This window comes from Mus caroli, unplaced genomic scaffold, assembly GCF_978045245.1.
Source record: "Mus caroli unplaced genomic scaffold, Mus_caroli_1 scaffold_1, whole genome shotgun sequence".
Classification (NCBI taxonomy): Eukaryota; Metazoa; Chordata; class Mammalia; order Rodentia; family Muridae; genus Mus; species Mus caroli.
Window position 1 is genome coordinate 128294730 of NW_028227256.1, and position 16303 is coordinate 128311032.

Sequence of the window (16303 nt, forward strand, 5' to 3'; positions counted from 1 at the left end):
GTCTCCTTTGTTTGTTTTGGTAATAAAGTGGTCTTGAAATGTGAATGTGTGTGTGTGTGTGTGTGTGTGTGTGTGTGTGAGAGAGAGAGAGAGAGAGAGAGAGAGAGAAATGAAGGGGTTTTAATGAATGCCAAGAAGATCCTTCCAAACCATGGGCTTCCAAACCAGGGCTCTGTGTCACCCTGAGAGGAGGCTGTGGGGTGTGAGGTTTCCTCACGAGTCTCCTAGCAAGACTGCAGATCTGTTTCCCTTGGAATGAATACATTTTGATGAGCCAGGCAAAGACCTGGAAAGAAATTGGAAAGAGAAGACTGAGCTGAGGGCCCCACTTATTCAGTGCCACTTCGGAGAGCCAACTCTGTGCTTCTGTAACTAGAAAGGAAGTTTAACATTTTGGGGTAGTGGTGCACACCTATAATCCCAAAACTTGGGAGATAGAGGCAAGAGTATTAAGAGCTCTAGGCCATTCTTGGCTATATAAAGAATTTGGCATGAAACACTATCTCAAAACACACACACACACGTGCGAGCGCGCACACAGAGAGAGAGAGAGAGAGAGAGAGAGAGAGAGAGAGAGAGAGAGTCAAACCCTCCTCATACCTTCTGCAGACTCTCTCCTCATCAATTCTCCATCTGTGAAAAGTCTATTAGAGAGTGTGGTGGTTTGTATACACTTGTCCCAGGGAGCAGCACTATTAGGAAATGTGGCTTTGGAAGGAAGTATGCCACTTTAGGGGTGGGCTTTGAGACCCCTCCTCCTAGCCACATGGGAGACAATCTCCTCCTGATTGCCTTCAGAACAAGATGCAGAAGTCTCTGCTCCTCCAGCACTCTGTCTGCCTGGACACAGCCATGCTTCCCACCATGATGGTAATCAACTGAACCTGAACTTGCAAGCCAGCCCCAATTAAATGCTGTCACAATATAAGAGTTGCCTTGGTAATGGTGTCTCTTCATAACAATAAAATCCTAAGACAGAAGTTGGTACCAGGGACTAGGGTATTGCTGGGATAGGCCTGATTATGTTTTTGTTTAGAAGAATGTGGATTTGGGGACTTTGGATTTGGAAAGCAGTGAAATGCTTTAAGTGAGGCTTAATGGGCCATCCTAGCAGGAATATGGAAGACATTGGTGCTGAGGGTGATTTGAACTATGCCGACCTGGCCCAAGAGGTTTCAGTGGGGAAGAATTTCAGTATGTGGCCTAGAGACTGTTTTTGTGATATTTTGGTCAAGAATGAGGCTGCTTTTTGCCCTTGTCTGAACAGTCTACCTGAGGCTAAGGTAAAGAGATTTATATTAGTTGTATTGACAAAGGAAGTCTCAAAAAAGCCCAGCAGAGACCTTGTTCTCTGGTTTAGTCTCATGAAGAACATTTTGATCAAGCACAGCAAGTTTAGAAAGTAAAATTACACCCAGGGAAGGAGTTACAGAGACAAAGTTCGTAGCTGTGATGAAAGGATGGACCATTTAGAGACTGCTGTATCCAGGGATCCGTCCCATAATCAGCTTCTAAACGCTGACACCATTGCATACACTAGCAAGATTTTGCTGAAAGGACCCAAATATAGCTGTCTCTTGTGAGACGATGCCGGGGCCTAGCAAACACAGGAGTGGATGTTCACAGTCAGCTATTGGATGTATCACAGGGCTCCCAATGGAGAAGCTAGAGAAAGTACCCAAGGAGCTAAAGGGATCTGCAACCCTATTGTTGGAACAACATGATGTACTAACCAGAACCCTGGAGCTCTTGTCTCTAGCTGCATATGTATCGAAAGCTGGCCTAGTCGGCCATCAATGGAAAGAGAGGCCCATTGGACTTGCAAACTTTATATGCCCCAATATAGGGGAATGCCAGGGCCAAAAGAATGGGAATGGGTGGGTAGGGAAGTGGGGGGCGCTATGGGGGATTTTTGGGATAGCATTGGAAATGTAATTGAGGAAAATATGTAATAAAAATATTAAAAATCAAAAAAAAATAATTTTTGTTAAGGGTTCTAGGAATATGCATTAGAAAAAGGATTTGCTCTTCAACAGGTAGTGCTGAAGGAGAAGCAGACACCTACATGCAGAAGAACGGCAGTGGCCTTATCTTACACAAAAGTATACAACTGTTTTAAATATTTAAACATATGTCTGAAACCATAAAAGTCATAGACAAAAATGTAAGGAAATGCCTTAGCAGGAAGAAATGCTGTGGCATCTGTCTTAGCATTGATTTTTCTTGAGATGTGCCCAAGGCTAAGGTGATGTGAAAAACAGGGACCATATCTAACGAAGGAGCTTTTGCACGTAGAAAGAAAGAGGTATCAATATTAATATGTAACCTAAGGAGAGAAAATGTTTACAAACCATATATCTGATGATGTGTTAACATCCAAATGATTAAATACTCTCCTTCAACTGAACGGTAAAACAAAAATTCAAAACAGCTCAGCTAATCCTGAGTAAAAGACTCAAACAGGACTTTTTCCAAAGGGTGTAGAAACAGACATCAAGTCTATGGAAAGTATTCAGTGTCATTGATCATCAGAGAAATGTGGTTCAAAGCACAATATTACCTCACAGATAACAGTTACGATGGTTGTTGAAGGAGAGAGAGGGGTGGAGGGAAGGAAGGAGTGGGAGAGAAAAAAGAGAGGAAGGAAGGGAAGGAGGGAGGGAGAGAGGGAGGGAGGGAGAGAGAAAGGGAGGGAGGGAGGAAGGAAGGAAGGAAGGAAGGAAGGAAGGAAGGAAGGAAGGAAGGAAGGAAGGAAGGAGAAAATATGACAGCTATCTTCTTCCTCTTCTGGGTTGATCTCCAAAGGAAATAAAATCACTGTATCTAAGCAATATCTGCAACCCCATGTTCCTTGCCACACTGTTCCCAAGCACCAATATATGAAAATTACTATGCATCATCAAAAGTATGAATTGACAAAGAAAATATATATGCATAATGGAATTCTATAAAAAAAAAAGTAAAATTATAAAATGTATGGTTCAAAGAATAGAGGGGCACCAAGAAGTAGAATGGAGCTGAATCCTACATTCAAGGAGAGAAACAGAGTGGTGACCTCAGGGCAAGATCCCACCTAGCTAAGTTTATTGTTTATGTATTTGCAGTTGAACAAAGGAGAGTTATGTCATGTTAGGCATTATTACCTGTTTTATTATTGTTTTCATTTGGACTTTTAATATGGAATGAACTATAATCCAGAAATGGGGAGACACACTTGTGATCCAAATCTTGAAACTGGAATACACAGGCTATTGATCTGGATCTTGAGAAATAGTGGCCATGAAAAGCTTTGGCCCAGGCATGGTAGTACATACCTTTAATCCCAGGAGACAGAGACAGGCAGATCTCTGAGTTCAAGGCCACACTGGTACAAAGCAAGTTAGGTCCAAACATAGTGATATATGCCTTGAATCTCAGCATTCAGGGAACAAAGCCATGCAGATCTCAAAGTTCAAGGTCAGTCTGGTCTACAGAACAAGTTCCATAACAGCCAGGTTTAGGCAGTGAAGGAATTGGAAAACAGAAAGCTGGTTGATAATGTAATAGAACAAGGGGGACATATTCCAGCCCCAGCAAGCAGCAGAACTCAGCATCTTCAGACATGTGGCTCTGGATTTCCAGTCAAGAATAGAAGGGATTACTGGGAAAATTGTTCTGGTTAGCTGATGTTAAGAAATTAAGGGTGACTAGAAGGAGACCACATTATTGAGGTGAAATCTTCTAGGAAGTATTTCCTGAGAGCATGAAGAAGCTGTGTTCCAGAGATAGCCAAGGTTGTACCTCATGCTCAGCTGGATTTGGTAATGTGTAAAAATTACCACATGGTACTGGTTTTGAAGCCATGGAGTGGTCATGGAGAGCAGCTGAGGTTTGGCACTGTGAAAGGCCAGGGGAGGCCATTGGTGAAGGTGCAGCCTCAGTGGAAGTTGCCTGCCCAGGATTGAAGGGGTCATTGCAAAGAAGCTGAGGTTTGGCACCATGAAGAGAGTCTATGAGAAGCTATTGGTGAAGCTGAGTTAGAGTGGAAGATCCCAGTATATTGGAGATGCCAATATCATGGGACGACCACCAAGAGCAGCTGCAGCGGTGGAGAGGAGTCAACGAGAGCCTAGAGTTACAGTGGGCAGAGCTGAAGAAGTGACCCAAGCCCTTTGGAAGAGCCCAGAAGAGCCTGTGTGGATCCCAGACATTGGAACAAGAAGCTGTAAAGTTAAAGTTTCCTTGGAGGCCCCAAGATGTTAGAGATACCAGAGTTATGGGAGACCTGCTGAGGAAAGCTGCTAACAAGGAGTAGAACCAACTCAAGGAAACAATTTGTTGCTGCTGAATGCCAGATCTGCCAACAGCAGTCAAGAAGGATTAAAAGGAGTTGGAGGTCTGAAGAGCACTTTGACATTAGACATGGAGATGCAGAGTTTGGAGTTTGCCCAGCTGTAATTTGGACTTGTTAAGTCCAGTATTTTCTCACTATGGTGTTTTGGAATAGTAATGTATATTTTATGGTGTTTGAGTATGATATCTTCTTTTTGATTTTGACTTTATAGGGGATTACAGTTAAGTGATTGAATCAATCTCAGAAGAGACTTTGAACTTTGGATTATTAACATTGTTGAGTCTGCTATAGACTACGGGGACTTTTAAAGTTGGACTAAATGTATTTTTCATTATGCTACATTTAGGTATGGTCCCCAAAGGCCCATGTGTTTGGACAAGCCTGTGGGGCCAGGGAGTGGAATGTGGTAGTTTGAATATGGTTGGCCAGGGAGTGGCACTATTAGGAAGTGGGGCCTTGGTAGAGTAGGCATGGCCTTGTTGGAGGAAGTATGTCATTGTGGGGGTAGACTTTGGGACTCTCCTCCTAGCCACATGGGAGACAATCTCCTGTTCACCTTCAGAACAAGATGTAGAACTCTCAGCAGCCTCTAGCACCATGCCTCCGTAGACACTGCCGTGCTCCTGCCATGATGTTAATGGACTGAACCTCAGAACCTGTAAGCCATCTCCAATTAAATGTTGTCCCAGTATAAGAGTTGCCTGGGTCATGCTATCTCTTCATAGCAATAAAACCCTAATAGATAGAGATCAATACCACCATTAGCCAGCAAAGCCTTTATGGAAGATGTGATCTAACCCTGCCTTTCCCTCCCAAATGTGAGATCTTACATAGGTAATGGGACTTGGGTCCAACAAACTAGACTGTCTCTAAGAGGGTCAGAAAAACAGCAACGGTGAGAAGACAGAAAGAGGATGAAGTAGAAAGGGACAAATGGACCATAGAGAAGACAAGGCAAAGAGAAAATAGTGAGCAGAGCAAAGGCATGCAGGGAATAGGAGACGGGAAACAGGAATAAGGAGAAATGCAGACATCGGAGGCTGGTGAGTTCTTAATTGACATTGAACGTAAACTTAACCTGCTTTACTCTGCTGCTCAGGACCATGGGGATTTCTGGAAATTACCAATCATCTTCCTCCCCTTTGAGTTTTAGATTTTCTTCTAGTGAACCCTTCATCTTAGCCTAATTCTCCCAAGAAGAATACGATCCAAGATTTTCTTTCCTAATTTCCCACCATTCTATCAGAGACCAGAGCTGGTGCACAAGCTCTTTAAGAGAGATGCCAGGAGATATCGAGGAGCAAGAATGAGACCAAGAGTGAAGTGGAGGGAAAGGATGGGTCATGGTACCACCTGCTGAGATCGCTGCCTTCCAGGGATTCCTGGAGCTGCCACTACAGACTTTCCTGAAAACACATTTACCTGTCACCCCACCTTGCTTTAATCACGCATGGGTGGCTGTTGTGCTTTCAATAGGAAATGCCCGTTATAGGTTCATGTATTTTAACATGTGGTCCCACTGGTAGTACTGTTAGGGGAGGTTATGGATCCTTTAGGAGATGGAGTCTTGCTAGAAAACACACATCACTGTGAGTGACTTAGGGTGCTTTATAGCCTCACTCCCCACCTCCTGGTTTCTCTGTTTTCTATGTCTCAGTGAAACTGTGATTCGAAAGCTTTCAGTTCCTACTGCCATGTCATGCCTTTCCTGCCATGGTGGACTCTATCCCTCTGGAACCATAAGCAAAAAAGAAAAGTCTTTCTGCTATCACTTACATTTGGTTGTGGTGCTTCATCACAGCCATAGAAAAGTAGCCGATGCAGTGCCTTGACACAATAAACTCTTCCATGCTACAGGCAGCATGGCTTTCCAGGGTGTTCCAGGAAAAGACAAACACCAGGAAGTGGGGGGTGGCAGGTAAGATCACTATGAACTCTCAGTCTGCATAGGGCACACACAGAGGCATTTAAACAGAATGTAAATTTTTAATCTTTCTATCATTAAAGCCTATTTCTTCTAGGTTATACAGTTGCACCATTAGGAGAAGGCCAGTGCACCATACTAACCAGGAATGGAGTACTTTCAAGACTATTTCTCTTCTCCTACATGCATCCTCTATAGGCATGCTGCCAAAGAAGCCCAGCTATAGAAGTCAGGTCCTAAGCAACAATAGTAAGAGCTCCTAACTCTAAGGTTTAATGCATAACAATGACATAACAGGATTTCATCCCACTTTTCAGGCTTTTTTAAACAATTTTTCAAATTTTTTTTATTTCACGTGCATGTATGTCTGTGTGAGGGTGAGAGTTATAGACAGTTTTGAGATGCTATGTGGGTGCTGAGAATTGAACCTGGACTCTCTGGAAGAGCAGCCAGTGCTCTTAACCACTGAGTCACCTCTCCAGTTCCCTTAACAATTTTTTAAAGTTTTCTTTTTTAATTTTCTACTTGGAAAAAAAATTCAAACTAAGAAAAAAGGTTGCAAAACCAAAATTAATACAAGAAATGCCATCCATGTCTTTACTCTTGTTGGCTTGTTAACATTTTATTCATTTTATTATTTCATCCTTTTTCACCCTCTACAGACACACATAACTTTTTCTGAACTATCTTCGAGAAAGGTCTTTGTGATAAGTAATCTTGGTTGTCAACTTGACACATTTGCGAAGAGATCCTCTACTGTAGACGTGCAGATTGACCTGTGGGCTGTCTTTGGGGCTTTGTCTTGATTGATGATTGACATGGGAGAGCCCAGCCCACATCAGAGTGGTACTTCCCCTGGGCAGGTGGACCTGGGCTGTAAAAGAAAGCAGGCTGAGCACAAGCCAAGCAAGCAAGCCAGTTAGCCATGTTCCTTCATGGTCTCTGTTACAGTTCCTGCCTTCTGGTTCCTATTTGAGTTCCTTACCTGATTTCCCGCAGTGATGAACTATTACATTATGTGGAAGTGTAAGATTAAATAAACCCTTCATTCCTGTCCTGATTTGTTTTCTACTGCCATGATAAACATCATAACAAAAAGGCAACTTGGAGAGAAAAGTGCTTACTTGGCTTATATTACAATCCTTCATTGAGGGAAATCAAGGCAGGAGGAATTCAAGCAGGAACAGAGGCAGGAACCATGCAGGCAGGAACTTACCAGTATGCTCTCCAGACTCATGTTCAACCATCCTTCTCATACCACCCACCAGCCCAGGGTGGTATCACCCACAGCAAACATCAATCCATGAAATGCCCCATAGGCTTTTTTTCTGTTGAAGGTGTTTTCTCAAGTGAGGGTTCCTCTTCTCAGATCAACTTGACAAAAAACTAGCCGACACACCTCCTCAAGTTGCTTTGGATCATGGTGCTGTCACAGCAACAGTAAGCAACCTAGATAATCGCCAGCCTGAGGTACCACTGTATGCATTCCCTTACAGCCTCTTACCTCTTCCATAATCACTTCGCACAAGTGTCCACTCAACAAGTTTGTCTTGCCTTTCCCCTACATCCTTATCCTAATCTTGTCCATTGTTCTCTGTTCTTTGTCACAGTGTTTTCTTTCAAGGTCCACAAAGGTTGGGGGGGGCGGCTGCCACAAAGAATCCTAAATCCAGCAGAGTTAGTTTTTACAAATAAAGATAAAAACAAAAACATTCCCATATAATAGAAACTAAGATAATGTGTTACTAGCACACTCAATTTACAAGAAACACTAAAGGAAGTGTTTAAATTAACCAAGTAGACATAGAAATCATTTGAATTCATAGGAGGCAAATAAAGAGAATCAATAAATGTAATTATATAATTATAAAAAACACCACAAATACTTGGGTTTTGTCCTACCCTTTCTTAGTACATTTTTAAAAAACCAACTGTATAAATATGTACTGTAAATTTTGTACCAGCTTGAAACAAGCTAGAGTCATCTGAAAGGGGGGAAACTCAACTGAGAAAAAATGCCTCCATAAGATCCATCTATAGGGCATTTCTTAATTAGTAATTGGCAGAGGATGGCCCAGTCCATTGTGGGTGACGCCATCCTTGGGGTGGTGGTCCTGAATTCTATGAGAAAGCAGTCTGTGCAAGCCAGGATGAGCAAGCCAATAAGCAGCATCCCTCCATGGCCCCTGCATTGTCTCCTGCCTCAAGGTTCCTTCTCTGTTTGAATTCCTGTCCTGACTTCCTTTGATGATGAACAGCAATGTGAACGTATAAGTCAAATAAACCCCTTTTTCCCCAACTTGCCTTTGGTCATGGTGTCTCATTGCAGCAATAACAACCCTTACTAAGACAACCTACTTTATCACACGTAAAAATATAAACAAAAAGATCCCAGATGAATACTAACTGAAAGCTGCATCCATATCAGACAAATTAGTCCTAAAACAATGGGATTATTATTCTAAGTAGTGATGGCATGGTAGTGCAAACTTATAATCCTAGCATTCTGGAGGCGGACTCAGGAGGATCTTGAATTTGATGACAACCTAGGCTACCTAGTGAGAACCTTAAACGGTTGGATTGAACATAAAAAGGTCACTACATCATGATGAGATTTTCATTTCAAAGGGAGATGTGGGAGAAGAGTAAGAAGGCAGACCAACAAAAAAACAAGGCATATATGACAATGCCATAATGAAGCTTGTCACTTGTGTGCTGATTTAAAGACATTTAAAGGGGAGGGCTCAAAAGATGACACAAGTACAGAAAAGTTCAACAAAAAAATGTTGAGTTAATGTACATATGAACATTATGTATATGAAACCTTTACACAACTGGTAAAATTCACTTATCCTTTTTCTTATACACACATAAGTTTTTAAATTTTTTAATGTTATGTGTATTACATGTATCTCTGTGTGAAGGTGTTGGATTTCCCGAAACTGGAATTAGAGACAGTGTGAGCTGCTGTATGGATCCTTGAAATTGAACCTGGGCCTTCTCAAAGTACCAACTCAAAGCCGTTTCTCCAGCCCCAAATTAATTTTTTTTTTGCAGTCTTAAGTCGTATCTGACCTCAGATGTACTATTTTTTTAATATTTTTATTAGGTATTTTCCTCATTTACATTTCCAATGCTATCCCAAACGTCCCCCATTCTCTCCCACCCGCTCCCCTACCCACACACTCCCACTTTTTGGCCCTGGTGTTCCCCTGTACTGGGGCATATAAAGTTTGCAAGTCCAATGGGCCTCTCTTTCCAGTGATGGCTGACTAAGCCATCTTTTGATACATATGCAGCTAGAGTCAAGAGCTCCAGGGTACTGGTTAGTTCATAATGTTGTTCCACCTATAGGGTTGCAGATCCCTTTAGCTCCTTGGGTACTTTCTCTAGCTCCTCCATTGGGGGCCCTATGATCCATCCAATAGCTGACTGTGAGCATCCACTTAGGTGTTTGCTAGGCCCCGGCATAGTCTCACAAGAGACAGCTTTATCTGGGTCCTTTCAGCAAAATCTTGCTAGTGTATGCCATGGTGTCAGAGTTTGGAAGCTGATTATGGGATGGATCCGTGGATATGGCGGTCTCTAGATGGTCCATCCTTTCGTCACAGCTCCAAACTTTGTCTCTGTAACTCCTTCCATGGGTGTTTTGTTCCCAATTCTAACAAGGGGCACAGTGTCCACACTTTGGTCTTCATTCTTCTTGAGTTTCATGCGTTTAGCAAATTGTATCTTATATCTTGGGTATCCTAAGGTTCTGGGCTAATATCCACTTACCAGTGAGTACATATTGTGTGAGTTCCTTTGTGATTGTGTTAACTCACTCAGGATGATGCCCTCCAGGTCCATCCATTTGCCTAGGAATTTCATAAATTCATTCCTTTTAATAGCTGAGTAGTACTCCATTGTGTAAATGTACCACATTTTCTGTATCCATTCCTCTGTTGAGGGGCATATGGGTTCTTTCCAGCTTCTGGCTATTATAAATAAGGCTGCTATGAACATAGTGGAGCATGTGTCCTTCTTACCGGTTGGGACATCTTCTGGATATATGCCCAGGAGAGGTATTGCGGGATCCTCCTGTAGTACTATGTCCAATTTTCTGAGGAACCGCCAGACTGATTTCCAGAGTGGTTGTACAAGCTTGCAATCCCACCAACAATGGAGGAGTGTTCCTCTTTCTCCACATCCTCGCCAGCATCTGCTGATACCTGAATTTTTGATCTTAGCATTCTGACTGGTGTGAGATGGAATCTCAGGGTTGTTTTGATTTGCATTTCCCTGATGATTAAGGATGTTGAACATTTTTTCAGGTGCTTCTCTGCCATTCGGTATTCCTCGGGTAAGAAATCTTTGTTCAGTTCTGAGCCACATTTTGAAATGGGGTTATTTGATTTTCTGGAGTTCACCTTCTTGAGTTTTTTTTATATATTGAATATTAGTCCCCTATCTGATTTAGGATAGGTAAAGATCCTTTCCCAATCTGTTGGTGGCCTTTTTATTTTATTGACGGTGTCTTTTGCCTTGCAGAAGCTTTGCAACTTTATGAGGTCCCATTTATCGATTCTCGATCTTACAGCACAAGCCATTGCTGTTCTATTCAGGAATTTTCCCCTGTACCCATATCTTCGAGGCTTGTCCCTTCTTTCTCCTCTATAAGTTTCAGTGTCTCTGGTTTTATGTGGAGTTCCTTAATCCACTTAGATTTGACCTTAGTACAAGGAGATAGGAATGGATCGATTCGCATTATTCTACATGATAACCACCAGTTGTGCCAGCACCATTTATTGAAAATGCTGTCTTTTTTCCACTGGATGGTTTTAGCTCCCTTGTCAAAGATCAAGTGACCATAGGTGTGTGGGTTCATTTCTGGGTCTTCAATTCTGTTCCATTGATTTACTTGTCTGTCGCTATACCAGTACCATGCAGTTTTTATCACAATTGCTCTGTAGTACAGCTTTAGGTCAGGCATGGTGATTCCCCCAGAGGTTCTTTTATCCTTGAGAAGAGTTTTTGCTATCCTAGGTTTTTTGTTATTCCAGATGAATCTGCCGATTGCCCTTTCTAATTCATTGAAGAATTGAGTTAGAATTTTGATGGGGATTGCATTGAATCTGTAGATTACTTTTGGCAAGATAGCCATTTTTACTATATTGATCCTGCCAATCCATGAGCATGGGAGATCTTTCCATCTTCTGAGATCTCCTTTAATTTCTTTCTTCAGAGACTTGAAGTTCTTATCATACAGATCTTTCACTTCCTTAGTTAGAGTCACGCCAAGGTATTTTATATTATTTGTGACTATTGAGAGGGTGTTGTTTCCCCAGTTTATTTCTCAGCCTGTTTATCCTTTGTGCACAGAAAGGCCATTGACTTGTTTGAGTTAATTTTATATCCAGCTACTTCATTGAAGCTGTTTATCAGGCTTAGGAGTTCTCTGGTAGAATTTTTAGGGTCACTTATATATATACTATCATATCATCTGCAAAAAGTGATATTTTGACTTCTTCCTTTCCAATTTGTATCCCCTTGATCTCCTTTTGTTGTCTAATTGCTCTGGCTAGGACTTCAAGTACAATGTTGAATAGGTAGGGAGAGAATGGACAGCCTTTTCTAGTCCCTGATTTTAGTGGGATTTTTTTCCAGCTTCTCACCATTTACTTTGATGTTGGCTACTGGTTTGCTGTAGATTGCTTTTATCATGTTTAGGTATGGGCCTTGAATTCCTGATCTTTCCAAGATTTTTATCATGAATGGGTGTGTATTTTCTTAAATGCTTTCTCAGCATCTAACGAGATGATCATGTGGTTTTTGTCTTTGAGTTTGTTTATATACTGGATTACGTTGATGGATTTCGGTATATTGAACCATCCTTGCATCCCTGGGATGAAACCTACTTGGTCAGGATGGATGATTGTTTTGATGTGTTCTTGGATTCGGTTAGCGAGAACTTTATTGAGGATTTTTGCATCGATATTCATAAGGGAAATTGGTCTGAAGTTCTCTAGCTTTGTTGGGTCTTTTTGTGGTTTAGGTATCAGAGTAATTGTGGCTTCATAGAATGAGTTGGGTAGAGTACCTTCTGTTTCTATTTTGTGGAATAGTTTGTGAAGAACTGGGATTAGATCTTCTTTGAAGGTGTGATAGAACTCTGCACTAAACCCATCTGGTCCTGGGCTTTTTTGGGTTGGGAGACTATTAATGACTGCTTCTATTTCTTTAGGGGATATAGGACTGTTTAGATCATTAACCTGATCTTGATTTAATTTTGGTACCTGGTATCTGTCTAGAAACTTGTCCATTTCCTCCAGGTTCTCCAGTTTTGTTGAGTATAGCCTTTGGTAGAAGGATCTGATGGTGTTTTGGATTTCTACAGGATCTGTTGTTATGTCTCCCTTTTCATTTCTGATTTTGTTAATTAGAATACTTTTCCTATGCCCTCTAGTGAGTCTGGCTAAGGGTTTATCTATCTTGTTGATTTTCTCAAAGAACCAGCTCCTTGATTGGTTGATTCTTTGAATAGTTCTTCTTGTTTCCACTTGGTTGATTTCACCCCTGAGTTTGATTATTTCCTGCCGTCTACTCCTCTTGGGTGAATTTGCTTCCTTTAGTTCTAGAGCTTTTAAGTGTGTTGTCAAGCTGCTAATGTGTGCTCTCTCTAGTTTCTTTGGAGGCACTCAGAGCTATGAGTTTTCCTCTTAAAAATGCTTTCATTGTGTCCCATAAGTTTGGGTATGTTGTGGCTTCATTTTCATTAAACTCCAAAAAGTCCTTAATTTCTTTCTTTATTCCTTCCTTGACCAAGGTATCATTGAGAAGAGTGTTGTTCAGTTTCCACGTGAATGTTGGCTTTCTATTATTTATTTTGTTATTGAAGATCAGCCTTAGTCCATGGTGATCTGATAGGATGCATGGGACAATTTCAATATTTTTGTATCTGTTGAGGCTTGTTTTGTGACCAATTATGTAGTCAATTTTGGAAAAGGTACCATCAGGTGCTGAGAAGAAGGTATATCCTTTGTTTTAGGATAAAATGTTCTGTAGATATCTGTCAGATCCCTTTGTTTCATAACTTCTGTTAGTTTCACTGTGTCCCTGTTTAGTTTCTGTTTCCATGATCTGTCCATTGGTGAAAGTGGTGTGTTGAAGTCTCCCACTGTTATTGTGTGAGGTGCAATGTGTGCTTTGAGCTTTACTAAAGTTCCTTTAATGGATGTGTCTGCCCTTGTATTTGGAGCATAGATATTCAGAATTGAGAGTTCCTCTTGGAGGATTTTACCTTTGAGGAGTATGAAGCGCCCCTCCTTGTCTTTTTTGATGACTTTGGGTTGGAAGTCGATTTTATTAGATATTAAAATGGCTACTCCAGCTTGTTTCTTCATACCATTTGCTTGGAAAATTGTTTTCCAGACTTTCATTCTGAGGTAGTATCTATCTTTTTCCTCTGAGATGAGTTTCTTGTAAGCAGCAAAATGTTGGGTCCTGTTTGTGTAGCCAGTCTGTTAGTTTATGTCTTTTTATTGGGGAGTTGAGTCCATTGATATTAAGAGATATTAAGGAAAAGTAATTGTTGCTTCCTATTATTTTTGTTGTTAAAGTTGGCATTCTGTTCTTGTGGCTGTCTTCTTTTAGGTTTGTTGAGGGATTACCTTCTTGCTTTTTCTAGGGCATGGTTTCCGTCCTTGTATTGGTTTTTTTCTGTTATTATCCTTTGAAGGGCTGGGTTTGTGGAAAGATAATGTGTGAATTTGGTTTTGTCGTGGAATACTTTGGTTTCTCCATCTATGTTAATTGAGAGTTTGGCTGGGTATATTAGCCTGGGCTGGAGTTTGTGTTCTCTTAGTGTCTGTATAACATTTGTCCAGGCCCTTCTGGCTTTAATAGTCTCTGGTGAAAACTCTGGTGTAATTCTGATAGGCTTGCCTTTATATGTTACTTGACCTTTTTCCCTTACTGCTTTTAGTATTCTATCTTTATTTAGTGCATTTGTTGTTCTGATTATTATGTGTCGGGAGGAATTTCTTTTCCAGTCTATTTGTAGTTCTGTAGGCTTCTTGTATGTTCATGGGCATCTCTTTCTTTAGGTTTGGGAAGTTTTCTTCTATAATTTTGTTGAAGATATTGGCCGGTCCTTTGAGTTGAAAATCTTCATTCTCATCTACTCCTATTATCCGTAGGTTTGGTCTTCTCATTGTGTCCTGGATTTCCTGGATGTTTTGAGTTAGGATCTTTTTGCATTTTGCATTTCCTTTGATTGTTGTGCTGATGTTCTCTATGGAATCTTCTGCACCTGAGATTCTCTCTTCCATCTCTTGTATTCTGTTGCTGATGATCGCATCTGTGGTTCCAGATTTCTTTCCTAGGGTTTCTATCTCCAGCGTTGCCTCACTTTGGGTTTTCTTTATTGTGTCTACTTCCCTTTTTAGGTCTTGGATGGTTTTATTCAATTCCATCGCCTGTTCGGTTGTGTTTTCCTGCAATTCTTTAAGGGATTTTTGTGCTTCCTCTTTAATGTCTTCTACCTGTTTAGTAGTGTTCTCCTGTATTTCTTTAAGTGAGTTATTAAAGTCCTTCTTGATGTCCTCTACCATCATCATGAGATATGTTTTTAAATCCAGGTCTAGCTTTTCGGGTGTGTTGGGGTGCCCTGGACTGGGAGAAGTGGGAGTGCTGAGTTCTGATGATGGTGAATGGTCTTGGTTTCTGTTAGTAAGATTCTTACGTTTACCTTTCACCATCTGGTAATCTCTGGAGTTAGTTGTTATAGTTGTCTCTGTTTAGAGATTGTTCCTCTGGTGATCCTGTTACCGTCTATCAGCAGACCTGGGAGACTAGCTCTCTCCCCTGAGTTTCAGTGGTCAGAGCACTCTCTGCAGGCAAGCTCTCCTCTTACAGGGAAGGTGCACAGATATCTGGCGTTTGGACCTCCTCCTGGCCGAAGATGAAGGCCCAAAACAGGACCTTTCCCAGAAGCTGTGTTACTTTGGCCTGTCGCAGAAGCTGTTAGCTTCTGTAGTCCACACCCTCACCTGTGCAGACAACTTTTGGTGGAGTCTCAGAGCCAAGATGTCTTCTGCCGATCCTGAGGCAAAGTCCTCCCGGGCAGGGCGGACACCTGTCCTCTGGCTGGGAAGGTGGCCAGATGTCTAGAACCCAAAAAGGGCGCTGCCTCAGAAGATCTGTGGCTCCTGCCTGTCCCAGAAGCTGTTAGCTTCTGTAGTACACACTCTCACCTGTGCAGACTACACAACAAGTTCCTCCCCAACTTGGTTTCTGGTCATGATGGTTTTTTATCACAGCAATAGAAACCTTAATAAAGACAAGTTGGTACTAGGATTGTGGGGTAGTGGTGTTACAGACTTGGCCATGTTTTGGGGGAGATGGTGGAAGGTCTTTGGAACTTTGAGCTAGAAAGCCATTGAGTATTGAGACCTTGGTGGGATGTTCTTTAGGAGCTTGGAAGACAAGAATGTTGAGAGCAGTGCAGAAGATGGAGGCCTGGCTTGTGAAATTTCAGAAGAAAGATTAAAGGCTATTAGGGCCATTTGCTATCTTGATTTAAGCTTCTGTGGTTCTGGTCACCAGGAGCTGAAGAATCAACTATGATAACAAGATACCAAGATAACAAGATCTTTGCTTTGTTGGGATACTCCATACTGGTCAGCTAGAGCTCAGAATTTAGCAGTGATTAAAAGGAGACCAGCATTGTTGAGGTGAAATCTTCTGGGAAGTATTTCCTGAAATTCAGACCAAAAAAACTGTTTTCCAGATGTAGCTAAGGTTGTATCTCCTGCTGGCAGCCGAACTTGGTAGTATAGTCACCCAGGTGATACTGGCTTTGAAGACATGAAGGGGTCATGGGAAGCACTTGAGGTTTGGCACTGTGAGAGGCCAGAATGGCCCACTGGTGAAGGTGCAACCTCAGTGGGAGTTGATGGCTCAGGATTGAAGGAATCATGCAGAGAAGTTGAGGCTTGGCACCACAAAGAGCCTGTGAGAGGCTATTGGTGAAAGAGCATCCCAGTTGCAGCATGGTAACCCAGTCA